General features: G+C 38.2%; 1 pseudogene; it reads left to right on the top strand.

The window, feature by feature from the left end:
* Window positions 1-2,978: 2,978 nt before the first annotated feature.
* On the top strand, window positions 2,979-27,583 carry LOC120635577 (annotated as a pseudogene).
* Window positions 27,584-27,969: the final 386 nt, after the last annotated feature.

The following is a 27,969-nucleotide window of genomic DNA, read 5'->3' on the forward strand; positions in this document are numbered from 1 at the left end:
TTTCGTCTTTCATTTAGATTTTGTATGCCAGGGTGCTGGGCACTGACCTATCATAGGAGAGTTGTAGAGCATAAACCCACCACGCTGCTCCGATATGGGTTGGTCTTCTTCTTGCGGTGCCTCTCCGACTAGCGAAGGTTGGCAGTGAGCTTCGTAAATTCTTGTCTATCTTTCGCGAGGCGAAATAATTCTGATGCACTCGCGATTCCAGTCCACTCTCTGGTATTACGAAGCCAGGACTTCTTCCTGCGACCTTTCCCATCGTAATAAGTTGAAGGAGCCCATATCTCTCGTGCCTTAGCACGTGCCCCAGATATGCAACTTTTCTGATCTTGATGGTGTGCAAAAGTTCACGCCGTTGGTTGACGCGTCGCAGAACTTCCTCATTGGATACTTTGAGAGTCCAACTAATGGCTAACATACGTCTGAATGTCCGAATCTCAAATGCTTCTATGCGTTTCCTGAGGTCTTCTTTAATAGTCCAAGCCTCGCATCCATATAGCAGTATGGGCCAGATGTAACAACGCAGGAGTCGAATGCGCAAAGGGATCTTAAGTCTGCGGTTGCAGAGTACTTTTTTCATCTTGGTAAAGGTACTTCTAGCTATTTCCGAGACCTAATTTCCTGATCACTGCTCCAGGTATCCACGTCATGGGTTGGTGGGCTTTGACAATAAACAACTCATTGTTACTTAATAGATTGTGAGAATGCAGATATATTAATTTAATTAAGGTATGCAGTAAGCGCCGAAAAGTATCTAAACGTATTCCAATTCAAGAGTTCTTCATTACGCTCTCAAGTGCGTATTCCAGCGTGGTGGACTACGGCCTTAACCCTTCCTTTTCTTTTGTAATATTATTACAGCGAGGTTATTATACAATTGATGAATTTCTTAATGACAAGGTTGCTTGGAAGCATCCGGCTCCGCTTTCATCTCTCACAAGATAGAAAAATGAATTTTAAAATGTAAAATGTATTTTGTTGATATTGGAAAAGAGCAACTGCTGAGTTTCTTGCCGGCTTCTTCCCGGTAGAATCTGCCTTCCAAACCGGTGGTAGAGTCACTACAAACAGACAGACTTGACGTTTCAAAAGTGCTTATATTAGGCCTACTTGAAATAAATGAATTTTGAATTTGATTTTTTTTTTAATAATCCCAAATGCAGTCTAAGATGGTAGCGGGCTAACCTGTTAGGTTATCTACGCGACACCGCACCGAAACACTAAATCGCTTAGCGGCACGTCTTTGTCGCTAGGGTGGTAACTAGCCACGGCCAAAGCCTCTTACCAGACCCGACTAGAGACAATTCAGAAATATTGGATAGAAGCGGGCGTTACTTTGCGGAAATCCATGATATATTATCAAAATTAAGCTTAATTTGCTATACTCCGCGAAAAGCAGGAGAATCTGTGTGGTGTAATTTATAATTTCTTCAATCCTTATACCCCACACCAAACAGATCTTCGGCAATATACCCTCTACGCACGTTTCGCTCCGAAACCGGAGCATCCTCAGGAGATTTTGACTTTACAATGAACAATTGTTTTTTACGGTTTCGGAGCGAAACGTGCATAGAGGGTATATTGCCGAAGATCTGTTTGGTGTGGAGTATAAGGATTGAAGAAATCCCGTACACCTAGCCGTTGACAATTTTTTGCTTGGTTAATCTAGTAGATAATTCTAAAAAAAAAACCATGCATTTGTAGTAGGCCTAGTTTATAAGCACTTTTGAAACGTCAAGTCAGTCGGTTTGTCACCCTACCACAGGTTCGGAAGGCAGATTCCACTGTGAATAGCCGGCAAGAAACTCAGCAGATTGCTGTTTTCCAACATCATTTTATAGTTTTACAACCTTTAGAATTTTTCTGTTTTGTGAGAGATGAGAGCGGAGTGGTCTGCTTCCAAGCAGCCTTGTCGTTAAGGAATTCATCGTGTATTAACCACGATTTGTTAAATGTGTTTTTATACATTGTTTAAACGTAGATAAAGGTAATAATATTACCTTCGGTATAATGTTATAAAAGCATATACCCAGAGGATTGCTGTACTTTCCTCAGAGGATATGCAGATATCACTAATTTATGTCTGTTTCTAGTCCATTTTTTATATCGACTTTTTGTTTATGATTTCTTGTGTTTTGTTTAATAAAGATTATATTATTATTAAAGTATATTAACATTCAGCTTAATGCTACAAAGTCTTTAATTGGCTTCGCTTCTGACCACCCTTGATGTAGGAATTGCTGTAGAAGTGACGTGACGATAACGAAAGATTTAAGCCGAGCCATGGACTCCATGGACATGATGACATATATAAATTGGAAACCTTAATAAAATATATTATCTATTTAATTACCATTTGATAAGTGTTAAAGTTTATTTATTTTATCTCATCTTTATGGGTCGTAATAGTTTTATCTTTATCCGTATTTAACTAGCTGATGCCCGCGACTACGTCTGAACGACTAGTCTTCAGATATTGGAATATAGTCATCGTATCAACCGGTTGACGTCCGCTACTGGACATAGGTCTTTTGTAATAAGATCCAAAGACCACGTGGCGTTTGAAGTAAATAAATAAATATACTACGACAATACACACATCGCCATCTAGCCCCAAAGTAAGAATATTTTTTTACGAATATAAAACACATAAATACTTATAATATACAGATAAACACCCAGACACTGAAAAACAATCGTGTTCATCACACAAACATTTTCCAGTTGTGGGAATCGAACCCACGGCCTAGGACTCAGCAGGGTCGCTGCCCACTGCGCCAGTCGGCCGTCTTTAGCACATACGAGTATTTAGGTTTGGTATAACATTAATTTCAGAAGTCGATTTTTCTTTTGTAATTTTTTTATTACGTATTAGGTGCGTATGCCGCTGTTATCAAAACAATACAATGTTATAACGATAAGATTCAGCGATAAAATCACATAATAAATTTAATCTTATTTTCGATTGATACGAAATGTCCGCGCGCGTTCTGTTACTTTTTTATTTAATGTAAGTACATTTTATTTTTAAAATTCACCATCATATCAACCCATTTCCGACACACTACATGGCACAGGTCTCCTGCAATGAGAAGGGTTTGGGCCGTAGTCCACCACACTGGCCAAGAGTGGGTTGGTGGATTTCCTCCTCGAGAACGTTATGGAGAACTCTCAGGCATGCAGGTTTCCTCGCGATGTTTTCCTTCGCCGTTAAAGCGAGTGATTTTTTATTCGTCCGGGAGGTATTTAACGGGTTACCCGGGCGTCTAACAAAGCCAACAAGACGGCCATGCTGTGGTGGTATACCCCCTTTAGAGGGGGGGAGTCCCACATAACCTCCGTCCTACCCAAAGGTCGGAGGTAGCCATAAAGCTTTTCCACCACGCCAAAAAAAAGTGACAATGCAAATAACATTGAAAAGTTACAGGTGCGTGCCGGGATTCGAACTCGGTCCAACGAAAGTGAAGCCGAAGTCCTAATCACTAGACTATCACGGCTTCAATTAATATAACTTTATCCATGAGCAAAGACACACCATGCTGCTCCAATTCGGGTTGGTGGGCTTTAAATTACTGTTACATGTGAGTGATTATAACCGTGACCTTAGATATTGGTAATTTCTATACTGTAGTGTAAGTGTGCAGTTTACTAGGCTACACAAAATTGCAAAAAATTGTATTCAAAATCTATATAAGACGTAAGCTTACAGAAAAATCCTACTATAATATTAAGGATTACTTAAACGATGAAAAAGCTTGGGTGTGAATTGCTCTAGCTTCATAGCTTAATATAAATTTACTGTGAGATGTTGAAAACAAAAAACTCGTAGCTTTAGATTAAGTTGGCGAACGAAGTTATCACCATCCCCATACAATTATGTAAACTATGGAGGGTAGAGGTAAGGAGAGTCATCTGTGTATATGAAAAAGTGTCGTCAAAATGTATTAAATTAGGATGGCGCCACATTTGCATCAGGGTAACTGTTAAAAGAAGCGCCAAATATAAATATTGTTAGAGTAGGCTTGAAAAATAAACAAGGAAGTAAGGTTATATTTACCACAATATTTTGTACAACGTAAGTTGTTGAAATTCTCAATAATTAACTACTTTAGTCGATAATGACATTAAATTTTTTAACTCGGCATACTTCAATTCATCTACGATTGCTACATTCATACCATACCCTGTGCATCCACCAGCGCCATTGTGGAGGATTTTTCAACTGTTATTTAGCGCAACAACTGGACACTTTTTCAACTTTTCTCCCATATAAGATGACTCTCCTTACCTCTACCCTCCATAATGTAAACATATATGTATGAACGCTTCATAAGTGCCTGTGAGTGAATAAAGAAATTTTGAATTTGAATTTTGAATTTGTACAGAAAAACCCTTACAACTGTTTTGTTACGGAATCAAATTCTGGACTTCGGGATCTGTAGCCGATCTTGCTAACCAACTTAGTTATAGAGGTTCTGACCGGGGAAGTACGTCTCAGGTTGGTGGACACATGCGGCGTGTTGCAGGACGTGCTCCTTGCATGTCCTGCGAAATGTTGCTCTGTCAACAGCCATCGTTTTCCACTTACAAATAGGTACCCCACCTTCTTGATCCAACAATCATAACTCCTAAAAAAAAAAAATATATACTACGACAATACACACACCGCCATCTAACCCCAAAGTAAGCGTAGCTTGTGTTATGGGTACTAAGACGACTGATGAATATTTTTATGAATAATATACATAAATACTTAGAAAATATGTACATATAAACACCCAGACACTGACAAACATTCATGCTCATCACACAAACATTTTCCAGTTGTGGGAATCGAACCCACGGCCCTGGGCTCAGAAAGCAGGGTTGCTGCAAACTGGCGCAGTTCGGCCGTCAAATATAAGGCAATTCCCAAAAAAAAATATTAGGCAATTCCAGTTATCATAATTTATTTATTTGTTTATTCATAAGACGCACCAGCAATTAATAGTAACTACATTCATAAAAAAACAAATTATGTGTTAGAATTACAAATTCTGTCTAGTGCCTTTACAACAATCAAGTGGTGGTGGTAGGTGTACACAGCATTATCGTCGTAATCTCCGGTCACAATTTAAAAACTTAAATAAGTATTTAACTAAAGATTATAAAAATAATAATATTAGAAATACGAATTAGGCTATTATAATAGATTGATTAGTAATATTAAACTAAAATTACAATTTATAATTAAGATTATTTTTGATTTTTTTTTTCATACTAAAACTGTCTAGGGTATCGTGAAAGATATCAATGTCAGGGTCGGCCAGGTTGTTGTAACTAGTTACTAGACGATTAATTGGAGCGAATCTGCGTAGATTACTTTTAAAAAAATGCGGTTAGAAAATATTTTGCAAATGGTGTCTGGGAATACGGCGCGGGACGTTTACTTTAATTTGATTGAACAATTCAGGAGAGTCTAATGTATTATGAATAATTTTATGTTACGTTACCGGTCCACTACATGACACAGGTCTCACCGCTGGCCCACTACGCTGGCCCAGTGCGGATTGGTGGACTCCAAACACCTTTGAGAACATTACGGAGAACTCTCAGGCAGTTTTCCTCGCGATGTTTTCCTTCACCGTTAACATTGAAAAGTTAGAGGTATTCTCTCGCGTGCTGGGATCCGATTTCGACCCTCCGAGATCTTACCGACTTGGCTACCACCTCTCTCTTATTTTACTTAACTTTGCAGAAAATAACGTATCTACATAAAAATATAAATTCGATGATTTTTTATGTAGCTATGGTATGGGAGGCAGAATAGCCACTAAAAGTAAACATGCAGACCTGCCGACCACGAGCCTCCACGAGCCTCCACGAGGTCCGATTATTGATTCTCGCGTCAGTATAAAAGTCGTTCAATAAGTATATTAATTTTAAAATCAAATCAAAATATTATTTTTAAAATCTGTCTTATATGTATATTTATTTTGTGTTAAATTTTGTATATGGGTATACATAAAATAAAATGATTTTTTTTTTTTTTTTTTGTATTTTTATTAATTGAATTAGTACCCGCCCGGAGTTTTTTTTTTAATATTTTGCTAAGAAAACATGTGTACATACTCTCCAAAGCCCTCCAACCCGTAATGTAACAGTTTTATATCCCTCTAACCTATTTAAATGCATTGTGTGAATAAAATTCTTTAATCTATGATTCAGGACATTAAATAGTGAATTGATAATGGTACTCGTTTTGCTTTTTTTTACAGACAAGCAACATATAACGTAGTATATGCTCATGTACCAGCAAGTTACGAATATGTTGACTACGGTGAATCAAATACACCTATTTATGGTAAGAACGTCCAATTATAAACACCTACTTATAAAATATCTACTTTATCCCTTACCCAATAGGCTGTCCACCTTTATCCCTTACCCACTTGGCTATCACCTTTTTCCCTTATCCACTAGACTATCACATTTTATCGTTGACTATTTTTTTTTTTAATTCAATCAGTACGGTTTACAACAATTACACTAATTTGATACAAAGTAAATTGAACTAGACCAATTGATAAGATAACAAAAGAAAGAAAAGAAATCATAAATATGACATAATAGTTCTTTTTTTTATATAATTATTTTACCTACGCTTGGAGGAATTATAAATTTTCTTAAATTTAAAATGCATTTTAAAATTTTCGGAACCGACAGGATTTGAACCTGCGACTCTCTGACAATCGCGGCCTGAGCACTTTCTCCAATTAAGCTACGGCCCTCCTACCGTCATATACATTTCTAATTGAAAAAAAAAATAGTTCTTACACAACCAAGTTAAGTTAAAAATAATTAAATAGTTCAAACAAACTAAAAAAACACGCTTGGTATAAAAAACTAAACTAATTTCTTTCTTTTAGTTTATTCATAATAGCGATTTTTTTTAGTTTTTCTTGATCTATTATTTTTATTAGAGCAAAATTAATCGGTAACCCATCCACCATTAAAGAGATAAAATTATTTTTTTTATTCAGTGTGCCCGTCTCTCGAAATGCAAGTTCTAATTATTATTTAAAATAGGCCATTAAAAAGTAATAGCTAACGCCCTCTACCATCTAGTAGCTTAATGTTTTCTGTGGAATTTGTTAGGTACGCGAACGCCATAGGTTTTTTACATTTGGGTCTAGATGGCGCTGTAGTAATTTGTAAAAAATCTTATTTTTTATAGTGAGAATTGGAATAATCTTTTCAGATTAGTGTATTGTCATCGGTCCTCGATATGTCTACAAAGTTTGAAAGAAATCTGTCCGTTTAAATTGGGTCAAAATCGCGCCCAAAGAAGTCGGTTACAAACAAACATACAAGTGAAGCTAATATAAAGCGTGTATTAACATAGTGCAATTACATTTCTTGCAGTTCTGACGGCAGAGGTTTACAACCGTGTTCCGAGGATCCGCAAATATGTCACAGTGAGGTGACACTCTGTCAGCAGTGCATTAAGCTCCGATGGAGTACGTGGAATAGGCGATCTAACGCGGGACACTATTACCTATTATCTTTTATCCCTTCTCCATTCGGCTAAAATCTTTTTCCACTAGGCTATCACCTTTTATCCTTACCCTCTTACCTACCCCCACTTTTAGGTTTAGGCTTAAAGACATTTATTCCCATAAAAAGACCTAAGTCACTTACATAGGAAACTTAATTTTCTATAATAAATACACTTTCGCCATTAGACTAAACTAAATTCAATTTTACTATTATCATATATATCTATACTCATTCAATGTATTCGTCTTTAAATTTATTGGTATTACTTAATAAATATAAGAAGCTAATTTAGTTTTGAACACATTGAATGAGCCCTTATCTTTTTTAATTAACACGTTGGCTGCGGAAAACACAGACGTTTGCGTTTTAAAACTACGTAACGCATGTGCCTACAAGGATGCGGCCAAACATGCTGAGCGTGTTTTTCCGGCGTTCTGCGAGTGCGGGCGAACACAAACGTGTTGTTTTAAATATACTGCAAGAGCGGCATTTACGCAACAAGTGTGTTAAGATGGAGTTCTGTTTCCCCCAGCTGGATCGCCAGGAGTTATGCTCGATAGACAGACAAGTCAGCAGAGGCTCGCAGCGGTCAGAGAGGTGATGGATAACATAGGTGTCGATGCTTTTGTTGTGCCCACCGCTGATGCCCACAATGTAAGTTATAATCTTAGCAAGTGTTTATTGTAAGGTCAATGTCTCCTGAGGATGTTCCGGTGTCAGAGCGAAACGCGAGTAGAGATTACATTTCGGAAGATCTGTTTGGTGTGGAGTATAAAGATTGAAGAAATGATAAGAAACACCGAATCTCCTGCTTTTATTAGGCTTTCAAAAACATTTTAATGAGTTTTTCATAAGGTTCAAACGGTCGATAAACACCCAGAAAACATTTATAGTATAGGCATTGTAAGAGTTATAAAAAGCCTACCCTTGAGTATTTATAACTTGTAATGGAGATTTTCTTCATTTTACACGCTTTATATTAGCTTCACCTGTATGTATGTATGAAAAAAAATTTTTTTTTTTATTTACACTATTATTAATTTATATTTATTGAAATTTTTAACAATTTTCTTATTTAAATTTATTAAAATTTATTTTCTTTTTTTAGTTCGGTTTTCTATAAAAAGCGTGTTTTTTAGTTATTTTAAAAGTATTATTTATGATACATATATCCTCGGCATACCCAGTGCATACCCTCTATGCACGCCATTGAAGATAAGTCATTTGACTGAATTCTTTTTAAAAGCTGTTTAAATTCAAGTGTTATTACAGGTTCAGTTTATATTTTCAGTCACAATACATAGCGCCATCGGACGCGCGTCTCGAGTGGCTGTCAGGTCTGTCAGGCTCGTCAGGTACCGCCCTGGTGACCCACCACCACGCGCTGGTGTGGACTGACGGGCGATACTTCACGCAGTTCGAGATCGAAGTGGACACGACTGTGTGGACTCTGATGAGACAAGGTAGGACGCGTCGCGAGTGACTCTCGGGCCTGTTGACTCGTCAGGCACCGCCCTGGTGACCCACCACCACGCGCTGGTGTGGACTGACGGGCGATAATTCACGCAGTTCGAGATCGAAGTGGACGCTACTGTGTGGACTCTGATGAGACAAGAGCTGTATTTATTTATTTATTTATAAAGGATAACCAACAGTAGATACATTAAAACTTGCTTCTTTTTTTTTTTGGAATGAGTCACATAGTAAATGTTCAACTATTTACAGGTTATCACAGCATGCATTAAAATGTAAAAAAGTCATTCTTATAAATTATTTACAATTAATTATTAGTCAGTAATAAATAATATAATATTACCTGATAGTCAGATAATAACCTTTTAAAGTATAAATATTTAAAGCTAAATTACAATAAAAAATTTAACTTAATTAATTATTTGGAGACAAAACAAAACAAAAATGAATTAAACGATGAATGATGAGCTGTACGGTCAATATATAAACTTAAATCACGCGAATCCCTCCGTGAGAAGTTTAAAGAAATAGGCATACTTAATATAGCTTCACAATATATTTATAATAATATAGTATTTGTAAATAAAAAGTGGACATAAACAGTCGACTTACAAGAACTGGTCATGAATAATTAGTGTCATCTGCATATCGTCTGCGAAAGGTACAGAAGTCATTTGTGGGATTGAGTATACGCTTTTATAATATGATTTCTAAGGTGATTTTGGACCTGCCAATGCATAAGTTTAAAGAATATGTTAAAACACATATATTACAGCGAGGTTACTATACAATTGATGAATTTCTTAATGACAAGGTTGCTTGGAAGCATCCTCCGCTTTCATCTCTCACAAGATAGAAAAATGAATGTTAAAATGTAAGATGTAAATTGTTGATGTTGAAAAAGAGCAACTGCTGAGTTTCTTGCCGGCTCTTCTCGGTAGAATCTGCCTTCCGAACCGGTGGTAGAGTCACTACACACAGACAGACGTGACGTTTCAAAAGTGCTTATAATTAGGCCTACTTGAAAAAAATGAATTTTGAATTTTAATAAGGTAGGACGCGTCACGAACCAAATTGCTCGCTCGCAGGCGTGAAGTGGGATCGCATATTAAATTCCTCACAGTCAATGTAAAATGGGCCTAATGTAACTAAGCTTAGGGTCGCAAGTTCTGCACTTCCGATTGCACCTATTTGCGATTACCATCGGTAACCAACAATTCTCGAGCTGGAATCATTATATTCATATCGACCCATCACCGCCCAACAGTGGCGTGCACTTCATATATGTACAAAAGCACTGCTTACCCTGAAATTTATATATAACTCGTATATAAGGAGATTTTTTACCATTTTCATGCAATTGACCTGCTGTATGCATACCCTGGTAAGGAACCCTGTGCACGCCACTGCCGCCCAACTACAGGGCACGGGTCACTTCCACCACGAGAAGGTAATCCTAGGGCCGTAGTCCACCACGCTAACGGCCAAAAATAATTTAAGTCGCCAAGTTGAAGTGGCAATAGGGCAATAAGAGTCGCAAATCACAATAAGTATTGTAACACCAAAACCTGTACCACTAAGGTCCTGAACCTGTACCGAATGCCAACCGCTCGCTCCACTACTACATGTTGTATGCTTGTTGTGAATCTGTTGCAGGAACTGATTTATCGCTACAAGACTGGTTGGTGCGGAATATGCCCCAAGACTCCGTGGTGGGAATCGATCCCACTACCTTTACGCGCTCCGCATGGACTCCTTTAGAGGTAAGTGTTCTTAAAGAATATAATCAAAAGTGTCATCGTCATCATATCAACCCATTACAGACCCACTACAAGGCACTAGTCTCCCTCCACAATTAGAAGGGGTTTAAGCCGTAGTCCATCACACTGGCTCAAATTTACCTAGGGGGGGGGGGGGGGCCACAAATGACAGAGAAACCACGGGGTGCCATGGTGCTGGAAAGGTGGTCTCGCATTAGTAAACGAAGAATCATGCTTTTACTACCCCGTATAGTAAAGAGTGAAGTTCGCCTGGACCCCCAACTCCCTGCTTCCCCACGTGAGATCGAGTGAGGCACCCCTAGACTCCCCCCGCCCCAGTATCTCCCAATCGTGGTAAAAATTAAGATCAAAATGGACATATTATCTCTCTCCCTCGTATTTAAGAGAGAAATTCACAAAAACCCTCACCCCCTTGCGCCCACCACATTAAATAGAGTTAGTTTAGCCTTCCCCCCTTCTGCTTCCCTAAAAACTTGACACCCCCCATGTAATATAGCTGGTTAGATCGCTTCAACTTGGCTTTTTCAGAACGCCTTACTGCAAAGCAACGTGACTGTACTCCCTGTGACTGATAACGTTGTGGATCAGGCCCGGGTTAACTTAGGGGATGCGCCACCTGCCCGCCCCAACGAGCCCTTGCTTCCCCTTAACGCCAACTACACTGGTAAGTTGATACTTTTATTTCATTGATCTTCTCCTACAGGTTTTGGTCTGGCGGCTTACCTCTGGCTAGTTACCACGCTACCGACAAAGACGTAGAAACCGATTAGGGGTATGACTACGGGCCCAGTGGGCAGTGGCATGCATAGAGAATATGCAGAGAGTACGCAGATTATATAAAGTAAAGAAAATCCAGTACGAGTTATAAAAAACTTAAGGATAGGCATTGTAAGAGTTATAAAAAGCCTACGCTTAAGTATTTATAACTAGCACTGGTAAAATTCATTTTATTTCAAGTAGGCCTAATATAAGCATTTTGAAACGTCAAGTCTGTCTGTTTGTAGTGACTCTACCACCGGTTCGGGAGGCAGATTCTACCGGGAAGAAGCCGGCAAGAAACTCAGCAGTTGCTCTTTTCCAATATCAACAATTTACATTTTACATTTTAAAATTCATTTTTCTATCTTGTGAGAGATGAAAGCGGAGCCGGATGCTTCCGAGCAACCTTGTCATTAAGAAATTCATCAATTGTATAATAACCTCGCTGTAATTATAATATTACAAAAGAAAAGGAAGGGTTACTCAGCAGTTGCTCTTTTCCAACATAATTTTACAATTTAACAATCTTTGTTCTATCTTGTGTGAGATGAAAGCGGAGCGGCTTGCTTCCAGGCAACCTTGTAATTATCCCCATCCCTTACAGGTTAGCCCGCTACATCTAAGACTAGCAACATCGCTAACCACTAGCTGAGATTGCAGTCAAGGGCTAACTTGTAGTGGGATAAAAAAGAAAAAAAAAGTTACCAATCATTTTTATAAATTTAAAATGCATATAAAAATTTTCGGAACCGACAGGATATGAACCTACGACTCTAAGGCAATCGCGGCCTGAGCGCTTTCACCAATTAAGCTACGGCTCTCCAAACCGTCGATGCCGAAATTAGTATATGCCTTTCACATCAGTCTTATAGCGACTGTAGCGTCATCTAGTAGGAAACGTTGCAGTTTCGATCTACTTGTTCAAAGGTCCATATTACAATGAGACACGTTTGAAACAAGAGATGACACATTGCTTTTTTATATTTTTATAATTTTTATTAGTGTTTTTACCTACACTTGGAGGAATTATCAATTTTATAAATTTAAAATGCATATAAAAATTTTCGGAACCGACAGGATTCCAGGGAAAAAAAAATTTATATGCATTTTAAATTTATAAAATTGATAATTCTTCCAAGTGTAGGTAAAAACACTTATAAAAATTACCAATCATTCTTGTAACTCAAATTTTGGACAAGGCAGCGCCGAATCCAGCCTAGCAGTTTCTACGTCGGTCATATGGCGTATCTTCTTTACCGCATAGTCAGCTGAACTACGCTTGTTCGATAAATTATTTATCACAAGTAGGGTCGCCAAAGAAATGGACATAAATTATTTGACACAAACACATAATACAGGGAAGGAAAATGAGGATTTCAAGCTATTGTTTCTATTTTTCAGGCAGAGAGTCGAGATATAAAATATCGGAGCTCCTCGGGCAAACCCGGGCACGTAATGCCGCGGCACTAGTATTGACCGCATTGGACGATATCGCTTGTGAGTAATTTTAAAACCGAACTTTTATTTTCAATAAACAAAACTGCAAAATCTAGCGTTTCGCCGTGACAGGAGGAACGCAGAATGACGTCACATATATTTGACGGCCGATTAGCGCAGTGGGCAGCGACCCTGCTTTCTGAGGCCAAGGTTCGATTCCTTAAAGTGGAAAATGATAGCGGTAAAAAAACAGGCTTGCCGAAACAGCCGAACACATACAACCTCTTTAGCGCAGTCGTGCGCTGTGGTCTTAAGTGGAAGGTCCCGTCAGTGGAGTGATCTTCATACAAGCGCAAAAGCACTGCATACCCTGTGTGAATGACACATATGGAGAATTTTTCTAAAACCCTGTGCACGCCACTGGTCGCGGTTTCGATCTCCGGCAGGGGCAATTTGGGAGTTATAATAAACTCCCCCCCCCCCCCCCCCCCCCCGAAATTGAATCTGAATTTTCTCTGCTCTGGTCTGGTCGGCCGTGGCTAGTAACCACCCTACCGACAAAGACTTAGCTTAGATTTAGCGTTCCAGTACGACGTCGAGTAAAAACCTATTAGGGGTATTATATAACTGCCATTCCCCTTAACAGGTTAGCCTCAGGTGAGAATGCAATCAAGGGCTAACTTGGAGCGAAATAAAAAAAAATACAAAAACAAACCCCGCAGACGTAATTAGGGAATTTCAAGACAGACAGGCAATTCAAACATAAACTAACCAGAGATAATAATGTTTGAATTGTCTCCAGTCTCTTCTGGTGACGGCTATAAATTTATTATTACGAGTAAAAGTGTACACTAGCGGACGCACACGATTTGTCCGCGAATGAGTCGACTTAATAAAATAGTCGTGTGTCCAATATAAATGAATCGTAGCTATTAATCGCAATTTATCGCCCCCGAAACCCCCTGTATACTAAATGTCATGAAGCCGATTCCGAGATTCCAATTACATATATGTATACCTATATATATATTTTATCGATAAAACACGAATAAAATGACATTTTCTAAAAATAAATTCTAGCTAGATCGATTTATCGCCCCCGAAACCCCCTGTATACTAAATTTCATCAAATTCAATCAATTTCATTCCAATTTTCAATTATATATACAGTCAAACCTGGGTAAGTGAGAACTGGACAAGTGAGAAAACTCTATAAGTGAGAGTAATAGCCAGGAGCCGTCATTTTAAGCTCCCAAAACCTCTATTAGCGAGAAGTATACAAGAATTGCTCGTTTAAAGATATAAGATATATCTTTCTTATATAAGAAAGATATAAGATATATCTTTCTTATATAGTATGTTATTAAAAAGGCTTATAAACTAGATTAAATTAAATATTTATTTCCAGATACTCTTAATCTTCGAGGCACCGATATTCCTTACAATCCAGTGTTTTTCGCCTACCTCGTCATAAGAGCTGATACGGTATGACTTAACAAGCCATAAAAATTTATGTCCCTATCCATTTTTCACTCTATGCGAGAATATATGTAAATAATTTCAAAAAATGTTTTTTTTAACACACTTGTTCAAAAACAGTCGACTTACAAGAAATGGTCATAAATTAGTGACATCTGCATATCGTCTGCGTAAGGTACAGGAGTCATTTGTGGGATTGCGTATACGCTTTTATAATATGATTCCTAAGGTGATTTTGGACCTGCCAATGCATAAGTTTGAAGAATGTGTTAAAACACATTTATTACAGCGAGGTTATTATACAATTGATGAGTTTCTTAATGACAAGGTTGCTTGGAAGCATCCGGCTCCGCTTTCATCTCTCACAAGATAGAAAAATGAATGTTAAAATATAAAATGTAAATTTTTGATGTTGGAAAAGAGCAACTGCTGAGTTTCTTGCCGGCTTCTTCTCGGTAGAATCTGCCTTCCGAGCCGGTGGTAGAGTCACTACACACGGACAGACTTGACGTTTCAAAAGTGCTTGTATTAGGCCTACTTGAAATAAATGAATTTTGAATTTTGAATTTTTTGAAAAGTGGTACTTTTTGTGACTGTGCATCGTGCGTAAAGTTATATTTTCGGCCCTAGTGCTTTTTGTTTGGCCTCCTTATTTTTGGCATAGAGTTTTCGACGACCGCACTGGCGCAACGGTGAGCGCTGTGAATTTAAATAGGAGGTCTCGGGTTCGACTCCCGGCAGGGGAAAATTGGGAATTTGTAATTTTCTCTGGTCTGGTCTAGTGACAGGCTTTGGCCGTGGCTAGTTACCACCCTACCGACAAAGATGTACCGCTAAGCGATTTAGTGTTCCGGTGCGAACCGATTAGGGGTATGACTACCATACTCCCTAACAGGTTTGCCCGCTTCCAGCTACCATATTAAACTGCACCTGGCGATATTGCAGTTAGGGGCTAACTTGTAGTAGAATAAAAAAAAAGAAAGTTAGTTAAAGTGACGCAGAGTAACACAAGTTACTTTTTATCCCAGTACAACAAACGGTTCCCACGGGATTTAAAAAAAAATACCGTAATAAACGCGGACTTTGACCGCGGGCAACAGCCAGTACCTAGTACAAAAAAAAAACAAAACAAAAATGTTTCTTTTTTAGGAAGCCAACAATGTGATTTTATTTTGGGGCGATGGAATGCTTGCGTCGAACATTCAAGAGCATTTGGATTCAGAAGGGACTCATGTTGATATTCGACCTTACAGCGAGATATTTCAGTGTTTACGGGACATGACAGTAAGTGTTTATTACCGCACACAAACAAACTAAGTATAAATAGATTTAATATTTCTTTTGTAGAAGAACAGAATGAGATAAACCAAGTGCAAGACGATACACATTACAGTCAAAACAACAAAAAGCACCAATTTTTTTTTTGTTCTGTCTATGATATCGTATTTTACACGTCTTCTCTTCTTCTCCACTTATTCACCCACAGTCTGTCGCTCTTACATGCACTCCTACTGGCACAACCAACGCCACACCCACACCCACTGCCAAAGCCTCTTCCACTGCCGTGCTGACACCCACTGCCACACTGACACCCACTGCCACAGCATTTCCCTTTGCCTCACCCACCGCCAGACCCACACCCACTGCCACCACACTGGTAGTTTATTGTAGAATTGTATGCAATATTGCACCTTAAAACCTTATTGTTTCAGACAGAGATGCAGACAGGCAGTACAATTTGGCTATCGCGTGACGGTAGTCAAGCCATTTATTTGGCGGTAGAAGCGGTAAGTAAAGTTTTTTTTACGTTTTTTCGGTATTTAAAGGAAAAAAGTGGTACTTTTTGTGACTGTGCACCGTGCGTAAAATTATATTTTTAGCCCTAGTGCGTTTTGTTTTGCCACCTTATTTTTGGCATGGAAGTTTCGACGACCTCCCTGGCGCAACGGCGAGCGCTGTGAATTTAAATAGGAGGTTCCGGGTTCGACTCCCGGCAGAGGCAAATTGGGAATTTGTTTTAACATGCACTGATGGTCAGAGGGAAATTATCGCCCGTGAACAGAGCAACAGTTCGCAGCGCATGCAAGGACCACGTTCTGCAAGTTAAGTGTTAAGCTTTATACGTAGAGGGTACTTTTTATACCAGTTAAACAAGGATTTGTAAAAAAAAAAAGCTCCAAGAACGCGGACCAGAACGAAAATAAAAAAACAAAAAATTTTTTTTTAGGATACCAACAATGCTATTTTATTCTGGGGCGATGGAATGCTTGCGTCGAACGTTATCGACTCATGTTAAATTTAAATTGTAAAAATTATTGCTCATTCGGGTTTAACTATTAGTTTTATTTTTTGCGCCTTTCTGCGTAATTAACAATTACCTTAGCGGCTGGGCTGGTATGGGCTGGCTTAATAAAATTTGAAACCCCCTGAGTTATATGAAGCAAAATATTACTTATTCGGCTGAAATTCTTAAAGTTCCATACTTGTCGTAGCAGAATGTCTTGAATGTACCCTTTTGTTGTCGAGTTTCTGAGAGAAAACCCGTGCGCTGTGGGCCGGCAATGGTTTGATGACGATGCTATGATATTCCTTCTATTTAGACGGCCGACTGGCGCAGTGGGCAGCGACCCTGCTTTCTGAGTCCAAGGCCGTGGGTTCGATTCCCACAACTGACAAAAATGTTTGTGTGATGAGCATTAAGTGTTTTTCAGTGTCTGGGTGTTTATATGTATTTTCTAAGTATTTATGTATATATAATTCATAAAAATATTCATCAGTCATCTTAGTACCCATAACACAAGCTACGCTTACTTTGGGGTATGGAGGGTAGAGGTAAGGAGAGTCATCTTATATGGGAGAAAAGTTGAAAAAGTGTCCAGTTGTATGCGCTAAATAACAGTTCAAAAATCCTCCACAATGGCGCTGGTGGATGCACAGGGTATGGTATGAATGTAGCAATCGTAGATGAATTGAAGTATGCAGAGTTAAAAAATTTAATGTCATTATCGACTAAAGTAGTTAATTATTGAGAATTTCAACAACTTACGTTGTACAAAATATTGTGGTAAATATAACCTTACTTCCTTGTTTATTTTTCAAGCCTACTCTAACGATATTTATATTTGGCGCTTCTTTTAAGAGTTACCCTGATGCAAATGTGGCGCCATCCTAATTTAATACATTTTGACGACACTTTTTCATATACACAGATGACTCTCCTTACCTCTACCCTCCATACTTTGGGTCTAGGTGGCGATGTGTGTATTGTCGTAGTATATTTATTTATTTATTTATTTTATTTCAGAATGGCAACGATATAAAAACTATGTCAACCGTATCACCGGTGGCGCTACTGAAATGCGTTAAAAACAACGTTGAACTACAGGTAAATATTTTTTACAACACTCGTTCAACAATGCTTTATTATAAGGCCTGGTTGGTATCTACATGTAAAGTGCGTTATTACAATCGGCATAGCGGGGTTGTAATGTAGTACTGAAATGCATTATAATGATAATAATATTTGCTCTACTGGGATCGAACGATTATCACTGACAGGTATATTACAGCTAATAGACCTGATATAGTGCTAGTCGATCGATCAGTGCGCCGTGCAATAATTGTTGACATAACTATTCCACATGACGATAATCTGGTGAAAGCTGAAAAGGAAAAAGTATCTAAATACTTGGACCTTGCTCACGAGATTACCGCCATGTGGAATGTTGAGTCGACCGTTGTTGTTCCGATAGTCGTTTCAGTCAATGGTCGCTTCGACCAACATCTCAAGAAGCTTTCGCTTGGTTGGATCAAGGGTCGGATACAGAAGGCAGTAGTCCTTGAAACGGCGCGTATTGTGAGGAGGTTTCTCACTCTGGAGCCCTGACCACCGGTTGCTTGGGCATTCAAAAGCCCCGCAAGCGGAGGGTGGAAGTTTTTTTTTTTTATAAATTTTTAATAGTGTTTTTAATTTATTCTTAAGCATTGTTAATAATTAAAAAAAAAAAAGAAAAATAATAAATGATAGATAAAAAAAAAATTGTTTAATTTAATCGATCAGTGCGCCGTGCAATAATTGTTGATATTACTATTAAACGAATTATAAAAAATTAAAAGGCTTACTTGAAATAAATGAATTTTGAATTTGAATACAAATTGGAATGTTTGACCAATTAAATGCAACACGATATAGCATGAAATAAATTTGATGATTAGAAAATGTACAAAAACTCACAAACAATGTAGGATCTGACTTATACGGTCAGCCCATTTATCAGCAAAATACGTCACAGTGAGGGGACTCTATCAACAGCGTGTCTAAAGCAGCCATAGTCAAACATGCCTATCTATTGCGGCGTTATGCCCCACATATATTTTTAACAACCACACCTTGTGATAAGTTATAATGCAGTCTAATACGATAATAAATAATTTAAACATTAGAAGTAAGAATAAACTTACAGTGCAATATACTTTTACACAAAATTCATAATTCGTTTAAAGGAAATTGCATACAATTCTACAATAAACTACCAATTGACATCTTGAAGATGTCTCTTAAAAAGTTCAAAGTTTGTATTAAACGTAAGCTTATAGAAAAGTCCTATTATAGTATTAAGGACTACGTAATCGATAAAAAAGCTTGGGTGTAAATTATTGCTCTAACCAGGTTGCTCTTCTAATAATTTTAAATGACATTGTGAGATGGTGATAACAAAAAAAACACCCGGCTAAGTTTGTTGTGGGCTTCTTCTTAGACCAGGACGCGTTTGGAACCCTCGTAGCTTTAAGTTTACGAATGTGGTTATCGCCATCATCTCACTACCGTGTAATTCTTATGTACGCATCAAAAGTGCCACCTATGGGCCTAAGGCCTACTTGAATAAAGATATTTTTGACTTTGACTTAAATAATACCGGCATGAAATAAGATAAATTACGCAGGGTTTTAGATCGGCGCACATCAAAGATGGCGTCGCAGTTGTGAGATTCCTGCGCTGGGTGCACGAGGAGGTTGCGGCGGGACGCAGCGTCACGGAAATAAACGTCGTGGATAAACTAGACGATCTACGAAGGTATTGTTGCCGAGAACCTTAATAATAGGACCGTAAAGTTCATAATCGCGTGTTTGTTTTCCAAAATATTGATATAAAAAAAAAAGTGTATGTACTTATGTACACGCGTTAGAAGTTATACTTCTTTGGCTTATGGAAAAAAAATAACTAAAATGCAGTAGTGATATTAACGATAAATATTAAAATGAAAACGAATTTATTTAAATAAAAAAGGTTTTATTAACGTAATAATATTTATTTATTCACACTGTTTGTACTGTTACGAAACACGTGTTCTAAATATAAAAATACTAGACTATACAACTTGAACATATTTAACGATTTTCATGCCACATAGAACTAACTTCACGATGTAGAATTCAGGTGTCGGTGTGCGCGCGCATCGTAAAAATTCACTCTCATAATTTTTCTCCATCGCGCCAAAAGAAGTATAACTTCAAAAAATTAAAGGGTAACTTCAAAAAATCAAAAAATTAAAATTAAAGGGTTACTCCCGTACAATTATAGACATGATTATTTTGCCGTGATCCATGAAAACATAGATTATTTGACGGCCGATTGGCGCAGTGGGCAGCGACCCTGCTTTCTGAGTGTAAGGCCGCGGTTTCGATTCCCACAACTGGAAAATGTTTGTGTGATGAACATGATTGTTTTCCAGTGTCTGGGTGTTTATATGATTTTTTTAAGTATTTATGTATATTATTCAGTAATCTTAGTACCTATAACACAAGCTAACGCTTACTTTGGGGCTAGATTGCGATGTGTGTATTGTCGTAGCATATTAGTATGAACTCGCCCTACTTGGGTTTTTATTTGCCAGCGAGGAAGAACTGTACAAGGGTCCGTCGTTCGCTACGATAGCCGGCGCGGGGGAAAATGGCGCCATCATTCATTACAAGCCCTCAAAAGAGGGAACGCAGAGGGTCATTCGTGAAGATGACATGTTGCTGGTAGACTCCGGAGGGCAGTATATGTGAGTCATAATCATATTTCAAAATAAACCTTAGTCGCTTCGTACAACAACCGCGGGAAGAGGTATGGTGACAACTGTATTTTGAAGATTAATTTTCTTTACCCATTGACCCTAAAGGAAAAAGGTTAGAGGTGTGTTGGGATACGAACTCGGCCCTTCGAAGCCGAAGTCCTACCAACTGGGATATCACCGCTTCAGTTTTTTATGATATATCATATATCATTAAATTAATATAATATTTTAGCGACTTTTTGTTACTGTCATGATGCACATTGTACCAGGGCAACATATAAGAGACGCTCGCGCACAAGGCTCTGTGGAACGTGGGGCTCAACTACGCGCACGGCATAGGTCACGGCGTGGGGCACTTCCTCAACGTGCACGGGTAATTTTGGACCCACCAATGCATAAGAATAAAGAATATGTTAAAGGACATTTATTACAGCGAGGTTACTATATTGATGAATTTCTTATTGACAAGGTTGCTTGGAAGCATCCAGCTCCGCTTTCATATCTCACAAGATAGAAAAATGAATGTTAAAATGTAAAATGTAAATTGATGATGTTGGAATGAGCAACTGCTGAGTTTCTTGCCGGCTTCTCCTCGGTAGAATCTGCTTTCCGAACCGGTGATAGAGTCAATACACACAGACAGACTTGACCTTACAAAGGTGCTTATATAAGCCTACTTGAAATTGATTGAATTTTGCATTTGTCCGTCCGGGATTGGCACCGCTTTCATCTCGAGCAACCCGGGCCTCTAGTAGCACTGAGAATTCTGCTGCCCGCTCTCCGTTATATTATTTTAGTCAGAGGGCAGAGGGTGGTGACAACTGTCTTCTGACGATTCATTTTCTACACCCCCATATATTGACCCCGTTTTTAACTCTGTTCTTGTCCCCAGGGACGGCACCACCGACATCACCCGTACTCGCCACATGTCGTCGTCCCCAACGCCAGCACAACGTCTTGCCTTCACTAGGGTGCTGAAGGGGCAAATATTGCTGGGGACTGCCGTATTCCCCAGGGGAACCACTGTGAGTTCATAAAATCTATCTCCTTTTGTTTTATTTTTTGCTATGTTTGATGAAAATCACTCCAAGATGGCCGCCATCACAAAATGGCGGATTACCATTTGGCGTTCCACCTGTCATTGTAGATTAGATTTTGCAGTTTTATCTCAACTCATAAGAGTTTATGTTTTACATCTTTTAAATTGAACATGTAAAACTTTTTGTATTTGTTCGATTAAATGAATTAAAAAAATTATGAATATAAATAAAAATCAGTGGTTTATCATCATTTGTTTACCCTATACCGGCCCACTACAAGGCACGGGTCTCCGCCCAGAATGAGAAGGGTTCAGGCCGCAGTCCACAATGCTGGCCCAGTGCGGATTGGTGGACTTGAGAACATTATGGAGGATTCTCATGCATGCAGGTTTCCTCACGATGTTTTTCTTCACTGCCAAGTTTTATTTTTTTTACTTAAAACGTTTTAGTTACTTAAAACGCACATAACTTAGAAAAGTTAGAGATGCGTGATTCCATTTCGGCCCTCCGAAAGTGAAGTCGAGCTGCTGCCCAATGGGCTATCAATTTTCGATTAAATTAATTTAAAAAAAAAAAAAAAAAAACTATCGGAGATAAATAATAATACCACTAGGAATATAAATATATATATAGGTTTTTTTTTTTTTTTTTTTTTTAATACAATAAATTAGTGATTCTTTTTTACTGTCATGCGCATTGTACCAGGGCAACATACTAGAGACGCTCGCGCGCAAAGCTCTGTGGGACGTGGGGCTCAACTACGCGCACGGCACGGGTCACGGCGTGGGGCACTTCCTCAACGTGCACGAGGGCCCGTCCGGGATTGGCGCCGCTCTGATGTCGGGCGACCCGGGCATCGTGCCGGGGATGATATTTAGCAACGGTGAGACACACCTCTCACACGTCAGTCCAGTTTTTAAACGTTCTTTTGACGTGTTAGGGAAAAATGGTCAGGGTAAATTTGTGCGATGCGCACACCGTCACATAAAACCGACACCGTGAAGTTAGCTTAGGGTTTGACAGTGTACACTTTCAATTGTCAAAGTTCATGTCATTCCGTTGATTTAATTGATTCGATTGCACAAAAATTTCAAATTTTAATGTTGAGCGAAACTTTGTTGTCCTTGAAAGAAATTTTGAATTTGAATTTGGATTTAATGAGTCTATTATATTAATAAACATAATTAAATTGGGAATGCCAATTTAATTATGTTTATTATATCCATTTCTTTAATTATTTAGAATTTTTTTTAGTGATATTTAAATACACTTTATTTAACTAGATAAAGCATTAGGATAAAACTTTCAATGTAAATCCATTTTTCTAGTCATATTCCATTTTGTTAGTGTCGTTTTTCTACAAACTTAGAATACGGCGAAAGATAAAATTAAAGATTTTTATCTTGTTACGCCAAATAAGTATAACTTCTAACGCGTGTACATAAGTACACACACGTTTTTTTCTATTGTTAGTGTCGTTTTTTCTACAAACTTACAATAAGGCGTACGATAAAAATTTTAAAAAGACTTTTATTGTGTTACGCCAAAGAAGTATAACTTCTAACGCGTGCACATAAGTACCTACACATTTCATACATATATTAATTCGCAGATATGTCAAAAATAATTGCCTTTGATTCTTCTTACAGAGCCTGGTTATTACGAAGTGGGAGAGTATGGGATACGTCACGAGGACCTCGTAGAAGTCATCGAGATGAACAGATACGCTGATCATATATATGTAAGTGCTTACTTACCTCAACAACTCATTACCGACTCCTCAACATCGCACCGGTTTCCTCTCAGAATGAGAATGGTTTAGACCGGTGACCACCAAACTTAACACGCCTCTGAGCAAGCGATTTTTCCCCCAGTCGCCTGGCCAAGCTTGTTTTTAATTACGACTAAAATGTCACTAGCTTCAACGGTGAAGCAAAACATCGTGGAAATCTGCATGCCTGAGTGTACGTTATAATTAGTGTTGCCCAAATTCAGTCTTGGTCTTGCAGTCTTGGTCTTGTTCTTGCGTTTTTGCAAGACCAAGACCAAGAACAAGACCGCGTATTTTTAGCAAGACCAAGACCAAGACTGACCGTGCAAGACTTGAGCAAGAACAAGACATAGCCTGCAAGACTCTTGCGTCTTGCAGCTAGGACTTAGCGCTATTTCACGGAGTAGTTAGGTGTAACAGTTCGGTGTATAGGTAGGTAGGTACGCTTAGGAATTCTATGAGACGCAAAAAACTATATCAAAGAATATGAAAAACTGGACCTATGCGCATTACGACTAATACCATAAACATAGCGAATAAAAAAATATCTATTAAAATCAAACTGAGTGCATGCATAGTTATGTTTTAACCATCGGCACTTTGATAATGCGGCATCAAAGGTTTTGTACTTACTTCTCAAAGAAATTTGCCGCTTTTCGGAAGTACATGGTTATGATACACGCGCCGGCGGCTTCTTTTGAAATCTAAAACAATCGTTGCCGCCGCGCCGAAATCATAACATTTGACACTATTCATGCAAAATAATTTCGAATTTTAAGAGTACCTACAGGTGTTCCAAAGAATAAATAAGTTTCAGAGTGCTTAGAATGAAAATGAATACATTATACTGATCACGCAAGTAGTATTATGATTAGGATAAAATGGTGAGGATAGGTAGTAGATGTCATAATAATTCATTCTAGTAAGTAATTATAATATTGATTACTTATATGGTTTTAAACTAATTACTTAGGTACTATTATTGTACATTTAGTCATTATATTTCTTAAGTTTTTACAAGAAAAAATAGCAAAAAAGTGTTCGAATATCTCTGAGAGAGATGATGAGAGTAAGTATTTACTAGCTGTGCCCGCGACTTCGTCCACGAGGAATAGTAACTTTGGAGGTATAGTGACGTTCAGGATTTATTTATTTATTTTAAAACTTCTGTCATCAAACATACAAACGAACTCTTCAGCTTTATAATATTAGTATAGATGCACGCCAAAACATTCACTTATATGTAAAGAATAGTGATTGGCACTAATTCTTTACATATATTTTATTCACGGGTCGCGTCTGTACAAGTAGGTAATATTTAGTAGTAGGTATGTTTATTAAGAAACAGTTACTTCCATGGAAAACGACATATAGGTCAGTTGATTTTTCGAATTTCTTATCAAATCTTCTTCTTCTTATTAATCTGCTTGATCTTTACTATGGCTATGTTAATTCAAGCTCACAATGTTCCAATTCTAATACGTTTTTCTAAGATTTAAAGTAAACTTTAATAAATAGTAATAGACTAATAGGTAATTGCAAGACTTGCAAGACTCTTGCTGCAAGACCAAGACCAAGACCAAGACTGGGAGCGCAAGACCAAGACCAAGACCAAGACCAGGTGTATTGGCGCAAGACCAAGACCAAGACTGGCTAAGTCTCGTCTTGTTCTTGCATTTGGGCAACACTAGTTATAATGTTCTCAACTGCATGTGGAGTCCACCATTCCGTACTGGGCCAGCGTCATGGACTACGGCCTTAAACCCTTCTCATTGTGGGAGGAGACCCGTGCCCTGTAGTGGGACGGTAATGGATGGATAGATGATGATGAAGTGTCTCTAATGTCGGCAACACATTTGAGGTCCATATATATCTAAATATAAGTAATAACAAGTTTCGTTCTAAGCTACAACCCAAAGTATGTGTACACAATCTAGTTACCACCCTACCGATAAATTGTATTGTATTGCATTTATTTCAGACTACAAAGGTCCATGTGTAAGTAATTCACAATAAACTTAATATCTATATTAGTTAATATAATTAATGTTACTAGATACTAAAGTTGACATCCGGTGCGCTTTAAATACACCATCCTGCATGTCATCTAAAACTTTCAGAACAATATTGGAGCTACTCACGATCCTACGTTTTAGGGACGCGATATTTTTCCTAATAATTGCGAAGAAGCCATCAACGTATACGTAGCCATACGTAACGCACTACAGTATCGAGGCAATCCCAGAATTATCCTCAAGATATTATTATATTGGACTCGAAGCGCGATCAGAGACCTTTGGGTATAATTAACCCACAGAATGCAGGTATAGAAACACTGACAAAAAGACTTGAACAACGTTACCTTCACCCCTTTTGTACAGTGAGCAAATCTGCGAATAATAATAATAATAATCCCCCAGATCGCCAACGCCCTTCGCTCCCTATCAATGACACAATCATCTTTTAGATACTCTGTTACAATGTGTCCCAGGTGAACTTGAATACCCAGTTAAGCTCTGTATATTCTGACAGGTGGCACCTAACTAGGAGAATAGATGCCAGCGTGCTTTTTTTTGTATTGTACCCAAGTCCGTGCTTTTTAGCATAGGTTTCACACACACAAAAAAGATCTGCCAGCGCGCACACCGAGGGACTCGGCAGCACCATATCATCAGCATAACTTATGTTATTAATCAGTTGATCATCAATGGAGCATCCCGCATGCTGCTAAGTGCCACGATCAGCTCATTCGCGTACAGGCTGAAAAGCTTGGGAGAGCAGAGTCCACCTTGCCTGACGCCGCATTCCAGCCTTTAGGTGTCGAAGTACACACCCGCCTATCCTACCTGGTTCCGATGAGTTCCTGTGGCATGTGACAAGGACGTGCCGCAGACCGTGATTACGTATCTCGCGACAGCAATGCGACAGGCGTAAATCTTCAAATCACTGCTGTCAAACATCACTTTTCCATACAGTAAATAAACAAAAGTGACGTTTGACAGCAGTGATTGCAAGATTTACGCCTGTCGCATTGCTGTCGCGAGATACGTAATCACCCTGCGGAACACAGCATTGCAACAATACTTTATGCTGGCTTGGCGGCATAATGTAAATAAACATGGCGATAGTACTCCCCCGGACGACCTCTCTCACAAAAAGCTTTTCTACTACTAAAATGGGAGGCGGTGTCAGCAGGTGACCAGCTTGAATGAATGAATACACTTTTGTTGTACACCACAGAGAAAACAGAGATACCGATACAATATCACTATAAGGTAGAGGGTACAATTTGGCAGCCTTATCGCTATATAGTGATCTCTTCGATACAAACAAAGCTTGCTTGTATTCATTTATAAAAAAAAAAATACAGGCGGACGGCATGGTGGGTGATTTCAATGGCAGAGGCGCGGTGGGTTTCAGCACTATATCGTTGGCCCCCTATCAAACTGCGTGTCTCGACGTCAAACTACTCAACGACGATGAGGTAACTACTCTTATAGTTAGTTTGTAAAGCTCTGTTTATTAAATACTGGCGTACCCAGCCCGCTTCGCCGGGCTAGATTTTGCTTTATTTTATTTAAACAATAAACTTAAATCATTAAATTTTTAATTTCAATCTCATAATATATTAAATCATTTATTTCTCTCCGTATTCATTCTCTTCTATTCTCTTCTCGAGCGGGTGAAGATCATTATCTACACCCATGTACACCCAACAATAGAATATCATCATAGTAAATAAAAGCTGTATTTGACAGTTCAAAAATAGGAGTGCTCCGATCGTCACCAAACTTAACAGGATTACTCGCCAGATCAATCCGGAGATTCCCTGAAAGTTTCATTGAAATCGGTCCAGCCGTTTCAGAGCTTATACGGAACATACCCACACACTTTCTCTTTTATATATATAGATACTACGAAAATATATAATACATACTATGAAAATTAAGCTTAATTTGCTATACTCCGCGAAAAGCAAGAGAATGTCTGGTGTAATTTATAATTTCTTCAATCCTTATACTGTTTTTTTTTCAGATCAAATACCTTAACAACTACCACGCTCGCGTGTTAGCAGTGTTAGGTCCGATTTTAAAAGAGCGCAAGTTAATGGAGGATTATGAGTGGCTGGAGAGAGAATGCGCGCCAATACGCAGCGCCGCCATGTTTGTTAAGACGTCGCCATTTTTAATTATCAGCGTTATTTATACTCTGTGGTTTTGAGCCAAAATCATAAATTACTGATCGTAAAATTGTAAATATTTTTAAGAATTATGTAGTTAACATAATGCCATTAAGTAAAACTAAATAAAAATAGTGCTATTATTTTATGCTTCTCAGCACCTGCAAAGAATATTTCTAAAATAAAAATTTTAAACTTGATTCGTTTAATTTTTTTTTAATTGATATATATGTATATCTTTTTATCTAATTGTGTACACTAGTTTATGTATTAGCATGTAGTTATTCGCATGTATGTATTTTAATATTTGTACCACCAGCAGTCTATTCTCCTCTTCTTTATTTTTCCTAATTCAAAGGTTGCCTGGCAGAGATCGCTATTAAGCGATAAGGCCGGCTTTTGTACTTCTACTTCTTTCGATATGTTTCTGTTTTTGTTATATTTTATA

This window comes from Pararge aegeria, chromosome 27 (assembly GCF_905163445.1).
Source record: "Pararge aegeria chromosome 27, ilParAegt1.1, whole genome shotgun sequence".
NCBI classification, from domain to species: Eukaryota; Metazoa; Arthropoda; class Insecta; order Lepidoptera; family Nymphalidae; genus Pararge; species Pararge aegeria.